Below are 17,988 nucleotides of genomic sequence, written 5' to 3'. Positions count from 1 at the left end.
ACACTTCATTTCCAGGAGGTAGGGGCCAAAAAGACTTTCCAGGAAGTCAATTTCTTGCACCAAGCCATTTACATGCCGTGCCAGGCAACCAATACATAATGAGGCATAGGTTCAGTGAAAATCAACATAATCCACGAAGACCAGAGGCTGCTCTCCCATCTTTGAGGGAGAGCTGACTGGTGGTGATTTAACCTGAGGGTCACCACACCTCAATAGTAGGGCAAGGTTGAAAAGACAGGGCCTTCATGAATAACCTCAGTCCGTATGGGAATTGAACCCATGCTGTTGCTCTGCATCACGAATCAGCCATCTAGCCAACTGAGCTAACCAGGTTCAGTACAGACACTGTGACTGATTTGTTGGTGTGCAGATTATAAACATACAAATTAGGAGCAAAGGTAGGCCACTCGGCCCCTCGAGCCTGCTCCTTCATTCAGTAGGATCATGGCTGATCTGATTGTAACCTCAACTCCACATTCCTGCCGAATTTCCGATGACCTCTCACCCCCTTGTTAATCAAGAACCTATCTATCTCCGTCTTTAAAATATTCACTGCCTTAGAGTTCCAGAGACTCACGACGCTCTGAGAGAAAAAATGTATCCTCATCTCTAGTTTAAACGATCAGCCCCTTATTTCTAAACAGTGACCCCAAGTTCTAGATTCTCTGACAAGAGGAAACATCCTCTCCACATCCACCCTGTCAAGACCCCTCGGGGGTCTTAAAGGTTTCCATCAAGCCGCCTCTTCTAAATGCTGATAGATACAAACCTAACCTCTCCAACCTTTCCTCATAAGATAACCCACCCATTCCTGGTATTAGCCTAAGAAACCTTCTGTGAACTGCTTCTAATGGATTTAGCAGTAAAACATCAGCAGTGCCCTTAACTTCTGTGCCACAGCATACGGTCAGGCAACCACAAGTGACATTGCAGGAGTCAATTGTTGTGCTGTCTACTGCTACATTAAGCATAGAAGCAGCATTAAAACGTGCTTTGAACACATCATTGTGCACTTCAGGGGAAATCAGCAGGGCAGTTGCAGAGGCAGCGAGAGTTCTTAACATTCACGGGGTATGAGACTGTGTACAAGTCATTCATGTGATAGCAGCAATTGCTATGCTGTCCTTTAAAGGAAGGGTTAATTATTCTCTCAAATGTTCAACTTTATGCAAGACATAAACAGGATAGCATGCCACAGGACTAATAACTATGATTTTGCAACAGTGATGCAATGGACATAATGTACCTGCCCCCAAATGTTCTTGTCCATGTTAAAAAGCAACACACCATAATACCACACTGTTCAGGCTAAGAATACTGCTCAAATTTATTTTTCGACCAGTAAATCCCCTGTGGTGTTACCCCTAAATACAGAAAAGCAGTGAATACTGAAACTGGGGAAGAATAAAACGGTTGTTTCATACTTATTGGTATCCAGATGTTTAATGTTGGCAACATCTGGGAAATCTGACATTCTGATCAGTGGTGCTGGCAATATGGCATAAAGATCTTATGATGCTCCATCATGATACATAGATACAAAGAAGATAGGAGCAGGAGGAGGCCTTTTGGCCCTTCGAGCCTGCTCCGCCATTCATCACGATCATGGCTGATCATCCAACTCAATAGCCTAATCCTGCTTTCTCCCCATAGCCTGCCTCAAAAGAGTCCTGTATTATTACTTTTCGTCACTACCTCCCCGAGTCGGGAGTGGGCAATAATGGTAATACCCAAATAAAGATTACGGGACAATAATATAAATACGTGGCATTTTACCCACCAAATCGTACCCTTGTCTCTTCTGCTGAGGCAGTCCCTTGGGAACGAGGATGATTTGCTCCCACCCCGATCCGATGGTCGATGAATCCAGTGTGCAATATGCAGACTCTGCCAGATATGGAGAAGATGATGCTTGGGTAGATGAGGTGTTTCGAGGTTTGGGTCTCACCAGTACCTTGTACAGTTGTAGCAAGAATCGCTACTTTTATACTCCAGCCCCCTTGAAATAAGGGCCAACATTCCATTAGCCTTGATTACCTGCTACACCTGTGTGCTAGCTTTCTATGTGTCGTGCACAAGTACCCAAGGTTATTCACGAAGGCCCCGCCTTTTCAACTTTGCTCCTCGCCTGAGGTGTGGTAATCCTCTGGTTAAACCACCACCAGTCAGCTTGCCCTCTCAAAGGGAAAAGCAGCCTATGGGCATCTGGGTCTGTGGCGGTTTTACCTTTTTACCCCAAGTCCCTTTATATTGGAGCTTTCTGCAGATTTTCTCCATTTAAATAATACTCTGTTCTTTTGTTCTCCCTTCCAAAATAAACAACTTCATATTTTCCCACATTATATTCCATTTGCTAACTTTTTCCCACTTACTGCACCTATCAATATGTCTTTGCAAACTGTCTGTATCCCTCCCGCAGCTTGCCATTCCATCTATTTTTGTGTTGTCTGCAAATTTGGCAACAGTACATTCATTTACTCTGCAGTGGTCCTGCTTTGTCAGTCCGAGGAAACTTCAGGAATTTAAAATTCTGTCACTCTCACCTCAGCTAATTTCCCAAAATCACTCTGTACTGACCTTTTATATTTAAGTTCTTCTTCCAAAACCTCGAGTAAAACTGGACTCGAGCAAAGCACGTGCCCCTTGCCCAGGATTGCTGGGACGAGAATGCTCGAAACGTATTCTATGATACAACTCCCTCATTTGCAACATAATATTAGACCTATCCCTATTTCTGCTTGAATGTCTGATGGGCAGAATATGGAGTAGGAATAAGCGTTACTTTTTCCCCCATTTGTCCAGTGTCATGAAATTACAGCTTTTCTTTTGGGAAAAATAAAAAAAAATCCTTCATCTTAAATTCTGGAATTTAAAATGAGGCAGAGCAAACTGCTTTAAAATGTGAGCCCCAAGTCCAAAGTGGCGATGAGAAAATCAAATTAGATCCCACCAAGGAAATGGGAAGCGAGAGAGAGATTTCTGGTTTCCAATAACAGCCCAGCACCGAGGAAGATGATAAAAAGTCAAAGTGCTGGACTTTAATCAACTGTAATCAACCTTACTTGAGAAAGGACGTACTGGCGCTGGAGGGTGTGCAGAGGAGATTCACTAGGTTAATCCCAGAGCTGAAGGGGTTGGATTATGAGGAGAGGTTGAGTAGACTGGGACTGTACTCGTTGGAATTTAGAAGGATGAGGGGGGGATCTTATAGAAACATTTAAAATTATGAAGGGAATAGATAGGATAGATGCGGGCAGGTTGTTTCCACTGGCGGGTGACAGCAGAACTAGGGGACATAGCCTCAAAATAAGGGGAAGTAGATTTAGGACTGAGTTTAGGAGGAACTTCTTCACCCAAAGGGTTGTGAATCTATGGAATTCCTTGCCCAGTGAAGCAGTTGAGGCTCCTTCATTACATGTTTTTAAGGTAAAGATAGATCGTTTTTTGAAGAATAAAGGGATTAAGGGTTATGGTGTTCGGGCCGGAAAGTGGAGCTGAGTCCACAAAAGATCAGCCATGATCTAATTGAATGGCGGAGCAGGCTCGAGGGGCCAGATGGCCTACTCCTGCTCCTAGTTCTTATGTTCTTAAGTTCTTATGTTCTTATGTAATCCTATTAAAACAATTGGGAACTGCAAGATAGCCAGGAGATACAAAGACTCAAAATCCCTGTGGAGAATTAAAGAACGAAGTCTCTTGCTCATTTTACTATCTTGGAATGAGTTGAAGGTTTCTGAGATGAGACACCAACTGTGAGGACAGCGGACACGATAATCAAATTCCTTTGAAATATACATCGACAGCAGGGCTTTAAGGATTGGGTTTTACCAAGCCAAGCAAATACCTTCAGAGAGATTTTGGAAAAAGACTTTTCCCTGAGAATAAGCATAGCACCCGGCTAACAAAATCAGCATACCCAAACGCGAGCAACGAATCAAGATTTGGTAAGAATTACAACATCTTTAAGGAAGCAGATGACTTGAATTGGCCACAGTGGTCAACAATCTACGCCACAAAGACAAGCAAAAGGCTCCTAACCGTATATTCTTCTAAATCCCATTTGGACTTGGAACTTTTTCCTGACACTGATTTACCTGTGACGTCTCATTTTATTATTTCTTACCTTGGGTTTAGTAGCTAATTAACTTGCTCTTTCTTAAACTCAAGGAAACCTCATTTGATTGGCTCCTTATTATACTCTGCTTAAATAGCAAAAAATACTTTTGGATTTGGAAAATAAAATTTTTAATTATTTTTCGTTGCGACCAACTGAGGAGGCTGATTAAAGGGGAGCCAGTTCACACCTCCTCATCTGGCTGCAACACTAAATAATGTTATTTTTGTGCTCCCACAGTGGCAAAGGATAGGAAATCAGCTGAAAAGTCAAGGTTGCCTATTTTCACCTCCGTAATATCAGCCAATTTCCACACCTGTCCCAGCTCATGTGCTACTGAAACTCTCTTCCATATCTGTAAAGGCTTGACTATTCTAATGCTCCCCTTACTGACTTTCGTCCATGCATCCTCCCTGAATATGAGGTCTATCTTTCCCTCCATGGCCTTACCTTCCCCTATCTCTGTAATTTCATCCAGCTCTACAGCCCTCTGAGATCTCTGTGCCCCTCTGATTCTGGCCTCTTGCACATCCCTGATTTTATTCACTCACAACTGCTGGCAATGCTTTCAGCTGCCAAGGCCTCAAACTCTTGAATTCCCTCCTTATACCTCTCTTTCTCTCTCTGCCTTTCCCTTCCTGAAGACAATCCTGAAAACTGATTTATTTGGACAAGTTTTTAATCATCTGTCTCGGTATCTCTTTATGCAACATCATGCCAAATTGCGTTGGATAATTGACTCTTGGGATATTTTACAACGTTAAAGGCGCTATATAAATACAGTTGGATGTTGGGCTTGTTGTAATATACCTTTAAGGGACTGAAGCATGACCTGCTAACCATTGCACCACTGTGCTACCGACATGCATAAGCCCTTACTGAACTACAGTATAGAAACCTCATACCAGCACATATGCTGTTGGATTTCTGAACTCTAATATCTATCTGCAACACATTATCTGATTCAATCCCCGGTGTTTCCCCCAATGCTTGCTAGCAATGCTATTTAAATAACTTTAACTCTTCAAACAATAGCAGTTAAAAAGCACAGAGCATAGGGGTGGCTGTGTTGTCCTTTGAAAGTGGCATTCAAATCTAATTCATTCCCCTGCTCCCTCTCTCAATGCCATGGTTTTCATCTACCACAAATATTTATCCAGTTTTTCTCTCAAAAGATTTAATGATCTCTGTCCCAACTATGTATTTAAATCCTGCAACTGTATATTATTTCCTGTCTTCAAGAGGTAAGCTCCCACTAGGCTTATCCACACTTATCAAGTGAGACTGACTCCAGAGGAGTGCACAGATCTCCATATATAGCAGGAAAATCATACTGGAATTGTCTACAACCTTCTCTAATCATCGATGAAATCATGCTGGATTTGAGGCTGGGCAAAGCTGTCTTGAGACACTGTAGTGCAGTCATTTTCAAACTCAGGGTCGTGACCCGCAGGTGATTGTGGGCAGGTTTTGGGGGGATCGCAGCGTAATCTGTTGCAGGAGGACTTTTGAGATTGCCGGCCATCCCGCGGGTGTGTGCCGGATCAAGGAGTACGCAGGCCTGGAGCCCAGCGGGATGGACCGCCTTCTCCTGACATCAGCGCACTGTGCAGGGTCCATGTTTTCAGCAAACGTTGGAGTCCTCCCACCGGAAGCAACAGCGGAGAGCAGGTCACACGCCCCGCACGCTGATGTCACGTGTTCTGGGCGCAAGAGGGATTCCTCCATTTTGTAGCTGCCAGCAGTGCTGGTGTGAACTCCAGGGCCTCTGATGAACAATCCATGCAGAAGAAGCTAAAAACAGGAACAAAGCAGCATAAAGATGATTTCTTGGGGTCTGGGTTCTTAATTGTGCCACTGCAAATCAGAATTCAAAATTCATGTGTGATATATGCAGGGAAGCATTGGCAAATGAAAGTTCAAAACTCTCAAAATGTCAAAGACATTTGAAGATTAAACATGGCGAATTCGAGGGCCAACACCTTGATTTTTTTTTAACGGATGCAGTGAGATCTTAAATCATCAGCTGAAGTCATTACCAGAAATGCAACATTGAATGACAAAGTCAGATCTTGAGGACCAAGCAGGCTCACCTGTAACATTAAATTTGTATGAAAATGGTGGGTTGCAAAGGTCGGCCATCATGGGTCGCAAAGGTTGGTTGGTGTGGGTCATAAAAGTCGGCCGGCGTAGGTCCCGAAGGATGGCCGGCTGGTAAAGATGGGTCCTGGGAAAAAAAGTTTTAAAAACTTTGCCACAGTGAGTGGTTTAAAGGTATTATTTTTGTTGCATTGTTTCTCAAGCAAGCCATCCATAGCTTAACTCCAAATACCCTTGGCCAGTTTGGGTCTCAGTCAAGCAAAGCTACAGAAAGAATTTTCAGTCCAGGCAATGTGATTATTCCAAATGTCCCAAAATAATTCCACCGACTATATTTAACTTAAGGAACCTTGAGGCAGACGTGTTCTCAGTTAACCTTAGGCCGGACAGAGTTCATTCTCAGAAATTTTATCCAACTGAAATATCTTTTGAAACCTGAATGTTTAAATTGTTGGTTTGCAGGTAAACAACATTATTTTTCTTGGTTTTCTTAAATGGCTGAAATCTGCATTTCTTAGTTATCCATAGATCCTTGTGCACCGGTACATATTAGCATTGTATTAAATAGTCATTAAGGGTTTTGATGTTTTGAAGGGATTATTGTATTTGATTTGAATAAAATGTAAAATCTATCCCAGTTCCATATAGTTTGTCAATTGTTCAAGTGCTTGAAAAATAGTGTGTGGTTCTTATCCATCTTTGTTTGACATGGCAATTGGTAGAAAATAATAATCTTTATTATCGTCACAATTGGACTTACATTAACACTGCAATGCAGTTACTGTGAAAATCCCCCAGCCGCCACACTCCGGTGCCTGTTCGGGTACACTGAGAGAGAATTCAGAATGTCCGATTCACCAAACAAGCAAGATTTTCGGGACTTGGGGGAGGAAACCGGAGCATCCGGAGGAAACCCTTGCAGACAGGGAGAATGTGCAGACTCCGCACAGACAGCAACCCCAAGCCGGGAATCAAACCCGGGTCCCTGGCGCTATGAGGCAACAGTGCTAACCACTCTGGATACAGTTGTTTGTAGTTATTGCCAGTCTAGAGGTTAGATTCATACAGGACAAGTAGCCACAAATTCCAGTTCTCTTGACATTTTAGTGGATTAGTGCATGACGCAGTATTTGGTCATAAATCTTGTTCAATAGCGTTTAGGCATTTGCTGTCCGGATTTAAACATGAAAATTGGTGAAGCACTGGGCGACTGTAAGTATCGAAGAGCATGAGTCACTTCCATCACAGAAGGAGAGAAAAGTGAATTAAAAAAAGCAAACCAACGATTCAACCTTGGGTTTGAAAATAGCTCGAACATTTTGCATTTAATTCAATCAGTTTCTTTACCGGAACATGTCTTGCTGTTTTCATTATTTGTTAACCAAGGACTATGTTGAAAAGTAGCTCTGTTGTCGAGTACATGGAAATTAATTAATGATGAGTTCCAATCAATATAATATTAATGATGTGTTCCAACAATCTTGATGTTAACAAATAATTTAAAAGGAAGGGTTCAGCCATTCATCTAGGAAGCTGGACCTTTTTTAAGTAAAATGTGTAGGATATGCCTGTTACATTTCAAATGTTTATTGGTAAAATTAGTATTGCTGTGAATACGTAATCAGGATTACTATATAATGAGATGTATGAAATCCCATCGGATGTTGTTATATTGCTGAGAGAGCCAGTGGCAGACAGCTAGAGTTTGACAACAGTTTTATCGAAATATTGGAATTTGCAGAAACTGGAGTGATTTGTGGTTTAGTTCCATTGAGTTTTGGGTATACTTTTCTCAGCATAGATAAATATTAGATGAATTAATGTACTGGTTTTCATTTCACCACACACTTATGAGTCACGACAGAACCCAAATTGGGTTGTTTCCATTATTCATCCCCAAAGCAAATCTTAAATTAGCATCTATCCAATAAGGTAGTTGATGGGTCTCACATAAAGCAGTGAAATTGTCAATAAGAAAGGAATATATTGATTTAAACCTGTTACATATCAGTGAGATTTGGGCCAAATCAATGAAGAGACACTTTGATGAATTTTCTGACTACTGCAAGGGGGTAGCGGTTGGGGGGGTTTCCAGCCATTCCCACCAGCGGGATCTTCCAGTGCTGTTGATGGCGAACCCCTGCCGTGGGACTCCAGTAGGCGGGGAGTGGATTCAATGGGAAATTCCATTGGCAGCGGCGGGACCAGAAAATTCCACACCAGCCAATGGCGTGCTGCGAGAAACATGCCACAGGGGTTGGAAAATCCCGTCCTATATTTCCATGGTGAAAGTAATCGAGCATTTTGTGGAAACCAATTTGCATCAACAACTTGCAACGTAGCAATAGCGCAATGAAACAGTCAGGAATTTGAAGCACTGATGTCCTGTAACACAGAAATTCTGCAGCTTAGAAATTCACAGGTGTTCCTTCCTTGTTTGCACACACCCCTCTTCAATGGTGGGCAGGAAGCAGGTATATATTATGAGCCAGAGCATTGTGTCTGTCAAAACGGTTGTCCAGAGTCTGTGCCTAAAATAGATGTTAGGCTCTTTGCTTTCACAAATCAGGGGCGAGATTCTCTCAGCCCACACCGGCCGGAGAATCGCCAGGCCGGGCACAAATCGCATGGCGCCGCCCCGATTCCGGTCCGCCAATTCTCCGGTGAGCGGAGAATCAGCGCCATTGGTCGGCGCGGTGCCAATGCAGCCCCCCCCCCCCCCCCCCCCCCCCGGCGATTCTGTGCCCGGGATGGGCCGAGTGACCGCAGAAGAAATCCGAGTCCTGCCAGCGCTGTCCACGTGTGGCTTTACCCAGCGGGACCTTAGTGTGCATCCTTTCGGGGGGGGGGGGGGTTTGCGGGAGGAGGGGCGTCCGACCCTTGGGGGCGGAGGGGGGGTGCTCTGCTGTGGACTGGCCCACGATCGGCAGGATGACCTCTCGGGCTGGGGGCCTCCTCTGCTCCGCGGCGGCCCCTGTGGCCCTCCGCCATTTTGCGCGGGGCTGGCGCGGAGAAGGAAGCCACCGCACATGCTCGCAATCGCGCCAGTCACGGTGCACATGCGTGCATTCGACCCGATCGCAGCGCGCATGAGCAGACCTGCGGCACCCATTTGAGGCCGGTGTCGGCAGCTTCAGCGGCGTGGGTCCAGTGCCGTGCTGGTCTACTGAAGGGCTCGGAATCGCTGCTCATGGGGGCTTGTTGACGCCGTCGTGAAACGCGGCGGTGTTTATGACGGCGCCAACACTTAGCCTCAGGATCAGAGAATCCCGCCCAAGGAATCTAGACCCTTTCTGAGGACTCCACTGCAATACTTACTTGTTTTCAGGCAATCAGTACTGACTGTATTTGGGAAAACTAGGGTTATATACACCATAGCTGGGGATCCATGGCAACTCTACCCAATCGCAGCACTGCCATATCCACCGATTTTGGTTGACGTTCCATTCCCTCCAGAACACCCAGTTGCCTCTGTTATGATAGGAAGACTATCATCTGTATATAATATGAGTCATTCAGCATCACTGTAAATTCTATGATCGACAATTTGCATGTGTATTATAAGTTATATGTTTTACTGTTGTAGTTCTACCATCTGACCAGCAGTGGGGTGAATACGGAGTCCCAGGGCTCAGATGCACCATGTGCGTCTGCAGAAGGTGTTTATAAGGAGTTGAAAGCAGTCGTAGATTAGAGCAGCTCTGTTGTATCTTAGTGTAAGTTAGTGTCAGACATTTATTTCCAACTTTATTCATCTTAGACATTATAGTTATTAGTTAATGTAGTGTTAGTAATAAATAGATTTGTCTATGAAACAAAGTCTAACTTTCTTTGTTCGCATCAGCCCAATCAAAGAACATTACAGCCTCCTCTCTCAGATTCACATCCCTCCTGAATGCCCCTATTCCCATTCACTTTTAACGATTTACCTGGGGGCTACTGCTGGTATTGGCTCAATCTTCCAGACCTTTACTTCAGTGAGTTGCTTTGGAATGTCTGTTTAATATTTGCAGTGCACAAATTTGATGAAGGTGAGGTCCAATGCTCATTGTCAGGTTCAACTTAGATTTATCCAGTCAAGCTTGGGGATTTTTCTCTCCACCCTCTGTCAATGTCTTGTCAGATTATATTGTTAAATTTGATAATTTTAATGTTGAGAAAAACAGGTGTTGGATATCCATTGAGCACATATAAATAGGGGATAGCTGGGACACTGGGTTATTTGGTTGTTTTATATGGTTGCCTTCGACGGGACAAGAGGACCCCGCTAATGGTAAAAGTCCTGCCCTCCGTGTCTTGGTCCCTGCTTCACCAACTCACTTGGGTCCCATTAACACACTGGGCGGGATTCTCTCAGCCCGGGGCCGGGCCAGAGAATCTCCGCGACCGTTGAGAAACGCGCCACACCACCCCGACACCGGGTCGCACTGGCGCGGTCAGTGCGGCGCTGGCCGGGGACCACTCTTCGGGCTTTCCCCCCCCCCCCCCCCCCAACCTGGCCCCCAGCGATTCTCGACCCGGGATGGGCCAAACGGCCATGTCAAAAAAGCCAAGTCCCGCCTGCGCCATTCACACCTGCTCTTAGCCGGCGGGAACTTGGCATGGAAGGGTCAGGGGGCTGCCTTTTGGGGGGGGAGGTGTGGAGGGGGGGTCTCCGATGTGGCCTGGCCCGCGATCGGGACCCACCAATCGGCGGGCCGGCCTCTTTGGCTGGGGGCCTCCTTTCTTCTGTGCTGGCCCCTGTAGCACTGCGCCATATTGCGTCAGGTCCGGCGCGGAGAAGGGAGACACCGCGCATGCATGCATTGGCGCCGGTGCCCTGTGGTGCCCAGTTGATGCCAGGATCAGCAGCTGGAGCAGTGAGGGCTGTTCCAGTGCCGTGCAGGGGGCCAGAATTGCTGATCCTGAGGCTGTGTTGACACCGTCGAGAAACGCCATGACGTTTCCAACGGCGTCAACACTTAGCCTCAGTATCAGAGAATCCCACCCACGGTTCATGCACATCTTCCCTCTCCCATTTGGCAGTATTCAAGGTAGTAGGGAAGCTCCCCCCAGTGTCTTGCCTAATAGTTAACCAATAGCAGTAAAATGGGTAAGCTAGCTACCATCTGTTTGCTGTTCATCAGACCTTGCTGTAACTGACATGTCTCCTGCATTATAACAATGACTACACTTCAGAAGGTACTTCATCAGCTGTCAAACTTTTAGAGATATCTTGAGGTTGAGAAGGGCGCCATATAAATGCAAGTTCTCTATTTACATTTGCGTACAAAATTCTAAGTGGCAGCTTTGATGTACTTAGGAACATTTTGAAACTGTAAAAGGTCCATTTTGTAATTCTGTCAATCAATGCAAGTTCTATATTTATCAAAAGTCTTTTCATTGCACTCGAGATTTATTTTTGCTCATATGCCATCTTAGCCTTTATAGTTTCCCTTTTTGTTTATTTTCTATATTTTTTACATTGTGACATTTATTTTTGTTATCCTCTCTTTAAACACTAAATGTTTTGTTAAATTTCAAATTCAATCCAATCTTGCTATTCATGCCTGGCCTTTGATTTTCCTTTACTGGAAGGTACTTGTCTCGTTCCCGTTCTGTTTCTTGTGTAAATATTGCCCATTGCCTATTCATGGTTTGCTAATATTTTCTTCTGTTTAATCTGGGTCACATCCTTCCTTTTTCCCTTGCTGCAATTTGCTTCTTTCCAGTCGAGTACCCTTGTTCTTGATGTTTCATTTTTCTTTTCTATCATTATGCTGAACCTAATTATGCCGTGGCCAATGTTTCCACAATGTTCTCCAACTTGTCGGTTGCTACTTGTTCTGCTTCATTATCCGGAATCGGATCAAGTATGCCTTCCTTGAGTGTTGAGATCGAATAAAACCTTGGGACACACACAATCTTTTCTGCAAGTGCATTTAGAATCCAGCTTGTTCGTGTCGTTAACACGCGCCTCTTTAATTTCTGTACAAATTTCTCTCTGTAATATACTTACAATAATGCGAACCCCTTGGTCCCCCTCCAATCAATCGAAAGGGATTCTGTTTGTTCCACTTACCTGTGTAAATCCTTGTGCTTCACTTAAAACGACATCCTGTATCATGTACCAATAGTGATCCTTTTCTCCTTCTGTAATTTCTACATCCAAGAATATTTAATTACTGAATAAGACACTCTACCCACTTGATCACCAGAATATAAAAGAGTTGCAATACAGAACAATCGCTTGCTTAGTTAATTACATGCTCTGCCGGTGACACTTGTCCTGTTTAAATAGCAATATGAGTGAGGCATGATAAAATAGCTGAGAAAATACTACCAGCCCAGCAGTTAAATGATGACAGTTTCTCACAACCTGCTTATTTAAAAAATCTGACTGAATCATAGATCAGGGGCCCAGGAAAAATACAGTGGAAACATTTGAACAATGGCATTTGACTTGCTGTGCTCGGAAATTATGAGGCAAAGATAAAGGGTGGAATTTATTATTGCTGACACAGGGCCTTGCCACCAGCGAGAAAATCAGTGGAAATCCTGTGTCAATTTTCTTCGGGAGAACCAACACTGCTACATGGCACTTATCTGGGCAGAGATGGGCCTCCCATTAAATTAAGTCCCGTCAGGCTTGGAAATCCAGGCCCTGAGAGCTGCCAACCAATCCGCAGCGCCTTGGGGAATGGTGGCCACTGCTGGTCCTCCACGGAGGCCTTCATCGGGGTTCACCCTGGAGTGCTGGAGAGAGGGTGTGAGTGGGGCGGGATGCACGTAGCAGGGTAAAGGGTGCTGGCAAGGGTGGGGAAGGGGGTCAAAAGCCAGGGTAGCGGGTGGCTGACCGTGCCCCATTCACAATGCTGGATCTCTCAGTCCTGCACAGTGCCTGAGAATGAGCGAATCACCTCAAGAGGTAAACCTGATAGGTAAGTTCCCTGCCTGCCACTGGTCCAGTTGCAATGGGATGTGGCCCTTAAGTGGCTATTAAGAGCCTCAGTTGGCCTTCTAGATAGACAGGCTGCTTTCCACCCTTGCCGTTCAAAGCCTGATTCGGGGGATTCGGGATGGTAGTGGGGTCTCCACCCCACACCATCCGTACAATTAAACTGCACCCTCACTGCTTCCAAACTCACCTCCCAGTGGGAAAAGTGAAGGGATGGGAGTGGCGGCGATTATATTCCACCCCACATCTCTAGTTAATAATTTCGAGACTTCAAACCATTAGTTGGCAGTGTTGCATCAATGCTCACCAGCTTGAACTCAGTGCCTTCATCTGGTTTCTCCTGCAATGGTGCAAAAGCATACGGGAACCACATTCAATGTTGTTTCATTCATTCAGAATTCAGACTGGAGCTCCATTTTACATTAGTGTCAATCAGAGAGTGCTGTATACACAGTGAGCAGGATTTCCCACCCTGCCACTCCACAATTTCAGGTGGCAAGCAGAAAGAATTTACATTTGGACAGCCCGATAGCACAGTGGTTAGCACAGTTGCTTCACAGCTCCTGGGTCCCAGGTTCGATTCCCGACTTGGGTCACTATCTGTGCGGAGTCTGCATGTTCTCCCCATGTCTGCGTGTGATTCCTCCGGGTGCTCCGGTTTCCTCCCACAGTGCAAAGATCTGCAAGTTAGGTGGATTGGCCATGCTAAATTGCCCTTAGTGTCCAAAAAGGTTGGGTGGGGTTCCTGGGTTACGGGGGTAGAGTGCAGGTGTGAGCTTAGGTAGGGTGCTCTTTCCAAGACCCAGTGCAGACTCAATAGGCCGAATGGTCTTCTGAACTGTAAATTCTATGATTCTATTTTTTTTAATAAACATTTTATTGAGGTATTTTTGGTATAGTAACAACAACAAAATAAACCATATACATGAAGCCATACACATAGTGCAAAAATCATTTACCTTTCGTATAGGTCTCACCCTTATTAACCCCCTACTCTAATCTAAAGTACTCCCAGCACCACCCCCCCCCGCCCCCCCCCCCCCCCACCCCGCAACCCCCCCCCCCCCCCCCCCCCATCCGTCTGCTGACGATTAATTTTGCGCAAAGAAGTCAACGGACGGTTGCCACCTCCGGGTGAACCCTAACAGTGATCCTCTCAAGGCGAATTTGATTTTCTCCAGACAGAGAAAGCTAGCCATGTCCGATAGCAAGGTCTCCGACTTCGGGGGCTTTGTGTCCCTTCCATGCCAATAGTATCTGTCTCCGGGCTACCAGGGAAGCAAAGGCTAGAATGTCTGCCTCTTTCTCCTCCTGGATTCCCGGGTCTTCCGACAGCCCGGAAATCGGCACCTCTGAACTCAGCGCCACCCTTTGTTTTAACACTGTGGACATGACATTTGCAAACCCCTGCCAAAATCCCCTAAGCTTTGGGCATGTCCAGAACATGTGGACATGGTTTGCCGGTCCTCCGCCCCAAAGAATCTGCTCATCCGGACCACTGTCATGTGAGCCCGGTGAACGACCTTAAATTGTATCAGGCTGAGCCTGGCAAATGTTGCGGACGTGTAGACTCGACTCAACGCGTCCACCCATAGGCCATCCTCTGTCTCTCCTCCCAGCTCCTCCTCCCATTTGCGCTTCAGCTCCTCGGTCTGCGTCTCCTCCGACACCATAAGCTCCTTATAAATGTCCGAGACTGTCCCTTCTCCTACTTAGCCTCTGGAAACTACCCTGTCCTGAATCCCCCTCAGCGGTAGGAACGGGAAGGTTGACACCTGTTTACGAAGGAAGTCCCGCACCTGCAGATACCTGAATCTGTTTCCCCTCGCCAATCCAAACTTTTCCTCCAATGCCCTCATACTCGGAAAGCTCCCCTCTATGAACATATCCCCCATCCTCTCAATCCCCGCTCTCCGCCATAACCGGAACCCCCCTCCATACTCCCCGGGGCAAACCGGTTATTATCACAGATTGGGGCCCAGACAGATGCTCCCACTGCTCCCACATGACGCGACCACTGGCCCTAAACTCTCAGGGCCGCCACCACCACTGGACTGGTGGAGTACCGTGCCAGCGGGAACGGCAGAGGCGCAGTTACCAACACCCCCAAACCTGGTGTCCTTACATGAAACCGCCTCCATACGCACCCATGCCGACCCCTCCCCCACCACCCACTTCCTGATCATGGCTATATCCGCTGCCCAGTAATAGTTACTAAAGTTTGGCAATGCCCGCCCAATGCCTGCCTCTCCCCGACTCCGCTCAAACATTACCTTCCTTACCCGCGGGGTCTTGCCCGCCCAGACGAAGCCCGTGATCACTCTGTTGACCCGCTTAAAAAAGGACCATGGAATAAAGATGGGGAGACACTGAAATACAAAGTGGAATCTCGGGAGAACCACCATCTTCACCGTTTGCATCCTCCAAGCCAGAGACAACGGAAGTGCGTCCCATCTCCGAAAATCGTCCTTCATTTGGTCAACTAGCCGGGCCAGATTCAATTTATGCAGCCGGTCCCATTCCCGCGTCACTTGGATGTCTAGATACCTAAGGACTCCCTCTACTAACCTAAACGGTAGCTCTCCCAGTCGCCTCTGGTGTTCCCCAAATGTGTGGAATTCTCCGTACCTTATGGGGCTAGGCCCGCGGCGGAGTGGCTCCCGCTCCGCCGACTGGCGCAAACGGCCTTTGGCGCCATGCCGACCGGCGTTGGGGCTGGCCGAAAGGCCTTCACCAGTCGGCGTGACTCCGTGCATGCACCGGAGCATCAGCGGCCGCTGACGTCACCACCGGCGCATGCGCGGTGGAGAGGGTCTCGTCCGTCTCCGCCATGGTGGAGGCCGTGGCGGCGGCAGAAAATAAAGAGTTCCCCCACGGCACAGGCCCACCTGCCGATCGGTGGGCCCTGATCGCAGGCCAGGCCACCGTGGGGGCATCCCCCAGGGTCCGATCACCCTGTGCCCCCCCCCCCCCCCCCCCAGGACCCCGGGGACCGCTCGCGCCTCCTGCTCCCGCCGGCACAGAGGTGGTTTAAACCACGTCGGCGGGAGAGGCCTGACAGCGGTGGGACTTCGGCCCATCGCGGGCCGGAGAATCGCCGCGGGAGGCCCGCTGACAGGCGGGGCACGATTCCCGCCCCCGCCGATTCCCGGCTGGTGTAGAATTCCGGCCACGGCGGGGGCGGGATTTCCGAAGGCCTCGGGCGATTCCTGCGAGGGGTCGGAGAATTACGCCCCCTGTCTCGTCCCCCGGCGCAGTCTAAAATAGTCGGATGTTGTGTACACATCTGTACACTTGCCACAGGAGTCTGATACAGTAACCTGACCCAGTCAATAAAGCCCCGCTCGAATCTGCACCGTCACAGTATTTCCCACAGATAAGTTCCATTCTACCCGATCAAAAGCCTTTTCTGTATCCATTGCGATAACTACCTCCACCTTCCTACCTTCCGGGGGCATCATGATCACATTTAACAGCCCTCTTACATTGTCCCCCAACTGCTTACCCTTAACAAAACCCCATCTGGTCCTCCCCAATAACGTCCGGAACACAATCCTCGATCCTGGAGGACAAGATTTTGGCCAGCAACTTGGCATCTACATTCAACAGTGAGATCGGCCTGTAGGACCCACACAGCTCCGGGTTCTTGTCGCGCTTAAGAATCAGCAAAATTGCGGCCTGTGACACCGTCGGGGGCAGCACCCCTCTTTCCCTTGCCTCATTGAACATCCTCATCAACACCGGCCCCAATATCTCAGAGAACTTTTTATAAAACTCCACTGGGTACCCGTCTGGACGCGGGGCCTTACCCGCCTGCATGGCCTTCAAGCCCCTCCGCTATCTCTTCCAGCCTGATCTACCTGCTCCCCGTCCACCTTTGGGAAATTCAGCCCCTCCAAGAAGTGCCTCATCCCCTCCGGCCCCGTAGGGGGTTCCAACCTGTACAGCCTGCTGTAGAAATTCATAAATGCCTTATTCACCCCTACTGAACCACCAACCATGTTCCCATCTCTGTCCTTTACTTTCCCTATCTCCTTGGCTGCCTCCCTCTTCTTAAGCTGCTGTGCAAGCATTCTGCTGGCCTTCTCTCCAAGTTCATAGATCGCCTTCCTTGCCTTTCTCAGCTGCTCCATCACACTCCCTGTGGCCAGCAAGCTAAGCTCCGCCTGTAACCTCCGCCATTCTTTTACAAGCCCTGCTTCTGGGGTCTCCGCATATCTCCTGTCAATCTGTAATATCTCCTTTACCAGTCGGTCCATCTCTGCCCTGTCCACCTTCTCCCTATGCCCGGATCGAGATCAGCTCCTCCCTGACCATCGCCTTCAGTGCTTCGCAGACCATTACTTCTGAAATTAACCCTGTGTCATTGACCTGCAGGTAGCTCTGAATACATTTCCTCAGCCGCTCGCACACCCCTTCATCAAAAGTCCCACATCCAACCTCCAGTGCGGGCGCTGGTTACTGTCTTTACTAACCTGCAGGTCAACCTAGTGCAGAGCATGATCTGAGAATGTAATCGCCGAGTACCCCGTGTCCACCACCCCAGCCAGCAAGGCCCTGCTCAAAATAAATAAATCAATGCGGGAGTATGTTTTATGCATGTGTGAGTAGAAGGAGAACTCCTTCATCCTCGGCTGCCCAAATCTCCATGGATCCAGCCCCCCCCCCATCTGCTCCATGAACACTTTTAGTTCCTTTGCCATTGCTGGCACCCTGCCCGTTTTTGAGCTTGATCGCTCCAAGCCAGGGTCAATAACTGTGTTGAAGTCCCCTCCCATGACCAACCTGTGTGAGTTCAGGTCTGGTATCTTCCCCAGCATCCTCTTTATAAACTCCA

Source organism: Scyliorhinus canicula, chromosome 12 (genome assembly GCF_902713615.1).
Source record: "Scyliorhinus canicula chromosome 12, sScyCan1.1, whole genome shotgun sequence".
Classification (NCBI taxonomy): domain Eukaryota; kingdom Metazoa; phylum Chordata; class Chondrichthyes; order Carcharhiniformes; family Scyliorhinidae; genus Scyliorhinus; species Scyliorhinus canicula.
Note: the sequence above shows the minus strand (reverse complement) of the source record.